This window comes from Leptidea sinapis, chromosome 15 (genome assembly GCF_905404315.1).
Source record: "Leptidea sinapis chromosome 15, ilLepSina1.1, whole genome shotgun sequence".
Taxonomy (NCBI): domain Eukaryota; kingdom Metazoa; phylum Arthropoda; class Insecta; order Lepidoptera; family Pieridae; genus Leptidea; species Leptidea sinapis.
In genome coordinates, this window is record NC_066279.1 from 4,067,519 (window position 1) to 4,075,982 (window position 8,464).

Sequence of the window (8,464 nt, forward strand, 5' to 3'; positions counted from 1 at the left end):
TTATTACTTTTACTATTGAAGAGTTTACCCTTTTCTATATCCCAACTTATTATTACTTACTTAAGAGTAATAATTAAAGTATAGGTACAAATGATACTATATAACCGATTGACAATGTAAAACTTTGACTTTGAAATGGGATTTGTTGCCATATCGCGCAAAGAAATGAATTACAACTTTGCAAATTAAAATAAATAATTATATTTTATATTATTCTATTTTTATATAAATCTAGTACTTACCGTATTAAATCATACATGTATTAAATTAAAATATTACTAGGAAAATATAAAATAGGTTTACTTTACAGTTATTTCTTAATTGTGCAAGTTACCTCTGGAAGAACGAAGATCTAGTCTTGAGGATAATGGTTCGGGTTCATCTTGAAGTACGCTGCCAGCTCTCCTCGATAGTCCTAACCTATTGATTGTTTTTTAAATTTTAACAAGTATAATTTCAATTTACTAGTTGCCAAGGGTAATGTAGTAGCAAGTGTAGTAAATACAAATAGGTGGTCAACACAATTTTTTAATCGCTAAATATTTATAACAATGTCCGACGTCTAGTTCCAAAAATAACTAAGGGTTGTCATAAAAACTTGCCATATTAAGATGACGTATAATAATTTACAAAGGAATTCCACCTTCGCACGACACGCCACAAGTTAGGATTTCATCCCCACCATCTGGATGTGTGGCGGTCCTCCACAGTGCGGTTTTCAAGGAGCTTTCTCCCTCGTACTACAAAGCTATGGAATGAGCTTCCTTGTGCGGTGTTTCCGGGACAATACGACATGGGTACCTTCAAAAAAAGCGCGTACACCTTCCTTAAAGGCCGGCAACGCTCTTGTGATTCCTCTGGTGTTGCAAGAGAATGTGGGCGGCGGTGATCATTTAACACCAGGTGACCCGTACGCTCGTTTGTCCTCCTATGTCATAAAAAAAAAAGGAAGGACGATGGAAACCTTGAGAGGCTTATTGTGGTCGGCAAAATAGATGGGAAGAGGCGTTGTGGACGCAGTCTAACACGATGGTCCAACCAGATCCGCTCCGCCCTCGACTCTACGGTTCACAATGCCTTTCACACCGCCAGAGACAGGAATAGATGGAGAGCGATCATAAGAGAGAAAGTGCTACAGAGGGGTGGTCACGACCCTCAGTACTGAGGATTACGACGCAGGGAGGAGGACAATAATTTACAGTACAAGTGGTAAGCATAGCGAAAAGTACTGATCTCACTGAGTAGTAATATCTTGTTTCGAACACCAAACGCTTATTACTGATTTCGTGTACGGGACACGCCTGAATATAGGTTGAATTTAAAATGGAACGAATGAATGTGATCGCAGGCTCGCGGTGAGGAGGGGGGCGGACTTAACAAAGCCAGTAAAAACTATTTATTTATTGTGAAAATTGGCCAGCAAAACAAGAATAAACTTGAAATTTTCATGTCAGGGTAGAACATGTACAAAAATGTACATGCTATTCTATTCAACTATACTTAATAGCCTTCCGCTGTATGTACCTACAGATCATAGATCTATATTGCTACTTAATTTTAAGAGAGTAAATTTTAAGTGGCGTAAAAGTAAAGTAGATAGAAGCGCGAATGGGTGTACATAATGGAGTGCTTGTCGCCACGTTAATGTATGGAAGTGAGAGTTGGGTATGGCAGAAGAAGCATAAAAACAGAATTAACGCAGTTGAGATGCGATCACTGCGTAGAATGTGTGGGGTAAGACTGACTGATAGAATTCCGAATGCGGTAATACGAGCGCGCTGTGGTTTGAAAGAGGATGTTGTGACAAGGACTGAAAAAGGAATGCTTAAATGGTTTGGACACGTGGAGCGAATGAGTGAAGAAAGAATGACGCATCAAATATATAAGGCAAGTGTGTGTGGGCAAGCCGGTCGCGGGAGACTTCATAGAACATTCGTCGATCAAATTGGGGACGTTTTGAGAAAAGGAGAGGTCCGAAGCACCCGCAACCGGCGAGCATGTATGAAAAGAGTAATGAATGTAGAGGAAGCGCGTGAGGTTTGTAAGGATAGAAGCAAATGGCATTCTATTGTCTCTGCCTACCCCGACGGGAACAAGGCGTGAGTATGTGTGTGTGTGTGTGTGTGTAAAAGTAAAGTAATGAAATGGATTCGGATAATAAACTGTATAAAAAATACAACAAGTGGACATATAACAAAAAATACGGTAGTAAAAATTCTCCTTGAGACAGAAAAACCTTCCTTATTAATAAGTTCAAGTTTTAATGGTATATTTTAAGCAAAATGACTAATGGTCATAATATATACCAGTGGGAACCTCCCACTGGTATATGCTTTGCATGATGGGTACCACAACGGCGCCTATTTCTGCCGTGAAGCAGTAATGTGTATTTCTGCCGTGAAGCAGTAATGTGTAAGCATTACTGTGTTTCGGTCTGAAGGGCGCCGTAGCTAGTGAAATTACTGGGCAAATGAGGCTTAACATCTTATGTCTTTTTAAGGTGACGAGCGCAATTGTAGTGCCGCTCAGAATTTTTGGGTTTTTTGAGTATCCTGAGCGGCACTGCGTTGTAATGGACATGGCGTGTCAATTACCATCAGCTGAACGTCCTGCTCGTCTCGTCCCTTATTATCATAAAAAAAAATTACCTTTGCCCAGTTCCCCTGACGTCTCTTGGTAATGAATTAAACTTCGATCCAATATCCCGACCCAAAGTGCTACTTCGATACCCACTAAGGCCCGAGTAATATGGGGTTCGAGAAGGCGCAGTGGCTTCAGTATCTGATGAGTAGTCCAAACTTCGATTCCTTCGAGCTGTGCCGAACTTGCTTCCATATGAGGACAGCCCCAACCCAGTTGTGCCATAACCTGCACCCAAGGTCGAACTTAGGCCAGCGCCAGTAAGACCAGATCCTAAACCTGAGAAAAAGGAACGATGTTTTAAAAACGGTACACAACAGCACAGTACAAAACTAAATATTGTTAGCAATACTATTTATTTTTCCGAAACCACCTGATTTTCTCGCTTTTGGTTTTGTATAGTTTCAATTTTCGTGGGCAGTGGTCCGGAGAATTAATATCTTATGTCTCAAGGTGACTAGCGCAGTTTTAGTGCCGTTCATTGTTTCTAGGTTTTTCAAGAATCTTGAGCGGCACTGTACTGTAATAGGTAGGGCGTATCAATAACAATCATCTGAAGGTCCTGCTCATCTCGTCCCTTAGTGTCATAAAAATGTGTAGTCTTAGGGTGACGGGCGCAGTATGAACATCACATCGGGATCATATCATAATTTATTATACCTAGCTTATGGCATACCTTATGGGTAGGCTATGACGCTTGAAATTATTTTGGATTTATTGGATCTTCTTGTACTCATTTATTGCCATATAAAACAAACTTACGGTCTATATATTGCAGTTGATGGAAAAGTTTAACTAATAAATTCCGTCGCAGCAATTTTCACATTATTACATATCTCATTACAAACAAAAAATTGTGACAAAATATTATAAATTTTCAGGAATACCAATTTTTACTCAATAATTAATAACTGTCACAGCTTCGTGAATAAACAAAAATAACACTAAGGAATTATAAACTCTGGGTGTTAAAAAATAACATAGTTTTTAAAATAAATAGTTCGAAACCGTCATTACATACTGGAAAGCGATTACGATTTTGTTTTGGGGAGCACGCCGCAGATGTCACTCTGTATACTTCTATATATCGTGTAACGTTCCTAAATCTGACGCTTAGCTCGAGTAGACAACCCGCTTATTAAAAATAACAGTCTGTTTAATCAATACTATATTACCTGAGCTATTTATTCCAGTCCCCATTAAAGTTGAGCCTGTAAGCCCACTTAGTCCAGTAGACGATAGTCCTGATGGTAATCCGGATCCTCCAAGACCTGAACCAGATAGGCCAGGTCCCGAGAGACCTGATGGCATCCCAACACCATAACGCTGATTATATCGAGAGAGAGTCGACGCTGTAAAAAACATTACGCAGATTATTACGAGTTTAAGGAGTTTCGTGGACCGAGTTTCGCACCAACGTCAAAATTCTCCAAGAACTTGGCATAAAACAACGCCTTTCGATGTTAATACAGTTCTTAAGTTCTTCGGACACGTCTCCCGGCGGGAGAGCGAATGCATTGAGCGCCTGAATGCATTGAGCGCCTTGTCGTTTAGGGCAAAGTGGAGGGTACCAGAGGGCGGGGAAGGTCACCCATGCGTTGGACCGACCAAATTAAGTCCGCTGTGGGCGGTCCATTGAATGAGTGCATAAGACTGTCGGCCAGCAGGGAAAAGTGGCGAAGTCTCGTGGGGCGCTTCACATCTGCCCCAAAAGATTCCACTTCGTGATGACCACGACCGCTCTACGACGAAGAAGAAGAAGAAGATTATTACAAAAATAATGTAAAAAACGAATATAGTTAATGGTTCCGTAATATTTAAAAACAAGAGCCAACGTACTATGTGTATGTGAAATACAGCCCTTAGTTCCATAATTACAAACGCGGTCTAAAAAAGTGGTTTTACCTCCGGGAGCGCCCGTGGCGGCGGATGCCTTGAGACTAGACCGTAGAAGGGAGTGTCTCCCAAAATCTGAATGTGTTTCTGCTCGTGGCAGCTGCTGCTCGGAACCGGACCTCGGAACTCTGCCTCCAAAGCGGGTACTGTTATTTAAAAAATAGTATTAAATTCAATCTATAGCCATTATAAAAAGAGACAGGCATTAAAACGGAGTCCACTGGTAATTTCATATCTTCACAATAACATGGTATTAATATACACATTGTCTAGAATCTCAAGCCTTATAGAAGGGTACCGACAGACTAAAAATTAATAATATCTTAGGCAGAACTTGTGTCAGTAAAGCAATAGAATTGTTAAAACAAAAATTAAAATTACTGAGTGATTCTACCGATTTTGCCAATTATTGTAAGATTATTTGTTGACTTATGTATTTTATGAATATAAGTTTCATATGTGCTAAGTATTTTTTGATTATTAGTGTGTTTGTGGAATATAAATAAAAATTCCCCATTTCAGCAGGGATGTAAATTATTTTTAAACATTTTTTCAGTCAACAATATTTTACCACAATAGTAATCCAATCAATATAACCGAAAGACATAACAAAAAAAAATATAAAAGTGAATGCACACGATATGCATATTAATTATCCATATATTTGTCCAACAATCTTGCTAATGCTACTATTTTACCACTACGATGTAACTAAAATTATGGCGTATTTCAGCTGTGTGTTTGGCGGGGATTATATTACACAGATTATTAAAGTTTGTTTGTTTTATTTATTCAGAGTATTGGTAATAAGACCATCAGCTCAAACCAAAATAGAATTAAAGAAGAATATTTAATAATTTTGCAATTTACTCGATTATAAGAAAAAAAAAATCTGGCAGATGTGAAACATTGAAATTATTTTGTACAAGTAATAGGCACATAATATGTACACATTATGACAGGAACTAAATATGGCATGATAAATAAATACAATATTACGAATTTTTTCCCAGAAAATGATGTAATACTTATATAATTGTTAAAATAATTATCTAAGTTCTGTTTTACCACAATAAACAGAACTTTTGAAATTTGAAGTTACCACAAGAGAAATTACAACGTAATACGTATAGATGGCGGTAACAACAATATAGCGTGGCGTAGCGTCGCCACGGTCTATATCGCCACGCCAACAATCAGGTTTACCGCCTATAGATGTTTCACATCAAAACCCCCGTTAGGTGTATGGGCAAAAAAATACCTTATGTAGGTTACTAGGTTAGACCTCCGTTTTTCAAACTTATTTTTCTGTTTTAGTGTTGACTAGAGCAAGGGTGCTCAAACGAATGATCGACCTTTTGAACGTGAGTGCTTTTTGAGCCGATCTCGAGAAATAAATTCGATTCACAGATTTTGTTTAAGCTAACTAAAATCGGTAATCTTATGAAAAGTATGCTCAGGACATGCAGTGTTATGCAGATTCAATATCCAAAGTCACTCTTTAGTTAAGTTTAAGAACCAACTGGCAATTTTGAATAATTATGAGCTTTTTCATTGACATTTTAGAGCAGACTTACTAACCTTGACTAAAAAAATGGAAATTATTGTGCGCAAAACTAATATCTATGTCATCGTGACACTCTACCTAGACGACAATCCTTCATCACACATACTTGAAGCCTCTCAGAGTCGATCGATCGTAGTCTAACAATTTTGAGGTAGATCGCCAGTAGTTCAAGCTGGAGCACCCCTGGCATGTGTCTGTCTAATCTTTCGTAGTTATAAGTTGCTTACCTCCCACTGTCTGCCGGATAAAAGGAGTGGACCTTCTCAGCTAAGCTCTCAAGTGTATTGGGATAGGATCTCTCGTAGGGCACAAAATGTGTTGCCGTCGACTTGGGTTGTTCGGTTATCACGGGAGGCGGCGGTCGATAACTGGAAAATATTACAAAATTACTGAGTAAATAAAAAAACTCTGGTAAAAAAAACATGATGGGAAACATTATTTGACGAGTCGCAATATTATAATAAATAAATAGAAGATTATATAAGCGATTCGTTTAAACCCTGTAAACCACATCTACGAGAAATTAAAAATAAAATCTTAATTTTAACAAATAAAGTACAAATATTTAATTCACAAATTGTAGCTATTTTAAGTATTTTTAGGATCCTTTAAAAATATTTCATAGGCTGTCACATAGTTTGTATATTAAATGTAACTGGTCACTTTTGTTTTCCGTTAAAATATTCAAAAGTGAAATAGAAAAACAAATGAAGAGTACACAACTTTTCTGCCCGCATCACACGAAATAAATGACGCAATATCAGCCCAATTGTCACATAAGTATAAAGAATTAGGATTTATCGCAAAATTCTGTCACGAGACTAGTCTCTAGACTAGACTTGTCTTGTAACAGAATTTGGCGAGTCAAGACACGTAGAGGCCAAACACGTGTTGAATTGATTGAACACGAAACTTGAATTGACACTCAAGAAGGCTCACAACATTTGGATATATAATTCATAACTTACCTCCACGTGGAGTGGTCGGAAGGTGGTCTGGAGTTGTAATACAAGTCCAGAGGATTGGAGTCGGGTGAGAGCGGGCCCATCTGCATCCGGTTCCTCTCTTCACGACCGTCTCCTACCGGCCTCACGCCACCGCCCGCTGTCGCACTTGATCGCAATGTGCCGTGCCTGCAGAGTTTAATAAAAAAAAAAGTGGCCAAGTTAGAGTCGGAGTCGGCCAAGAACAGTAGAAGGTTCCGTAACAGTAAGTAACATAATATAAAAGTTCTTTAATAATAATAATATTTCAGTTGATAGAATGAAAGGTAAATACGAGGGGTTTACGATTTGTGACGTATTAAAAATAACTACTGAAAAGATCTCGTTCAAACCAATTTTCGCTGGAAGTTTGCATGGTAATGTACATCAAATATTTCTTTTAGTTTTGTCGTTCTCTTATTTTAGAAGTTACAGGGTGTGGGACACACATTTTACCGCTTTGGAAGTGTCTCTCGCGCAAACTATTGACTTTATAAAAAAATGATATTAGAAACCTCAATATTATTTTTGAAGACTACACGTACTACACGGTACTATGGTACACGTATGGGTTTGAGGAAAAAAAATTGAGTTTCAGTTCTAAGTGCGCCCATTTTTATTGCTTTTTTCTCTTCTATTATGGTTTCGGAAAAAAGTGGCTGTGACATACGAATGGACAGACAGACAGACATGCTGAATCCATAAGGGTTCCGTTTTTGCCATTTGGCCACGGAACCCACAAAAGCGTGTGTGTCTCAGAACGCCCAACAGAAGTGATAACGTAAACTAATTTGAACTATTTAATAATGAAATTGTTTAACTTGAGAAAAGCTTAGGTTATTACTTAAATTTTATGTATATTAATATGATGATATGAGGAAAGGTCATTAATTAATAAAATATTATATATTTTATTCTTTGTTACAATCGAAATTTGTCATTGTTAATTTATTGCCACTGTCGAAGGAAATATTTATTTTTGCAATATGGGACGAGACGAGCGGGTCATTTCAATAATTCTGAGCGGCACTACAATTGCGCTTGTCGACATAAGATATTAAGTCTCATTTGCCCAGTACTTTCATTAGCTACGGCGCCCTTCAGATCGAAACACAATAACGCTTACAGATTACTTCTTCACGGCAGAAATGGGCGCCGTTGCGGTACCCATAATCTAGCCGGCATCCTGTGCAAAGGAGCCTTCCACTTGTAAAAATAGGTTCAAATACGATGTAAATACGTTTCATGAACTAAGACATAATTTTCTTAAAGGTATAGTGAAAACTAATACAATTTTTTAAAATTGACAACAGAATTGGATAGTTAATATGGATATACTCGTATGAATAGAGTAAAATACAATAACTACAAGTTGCAA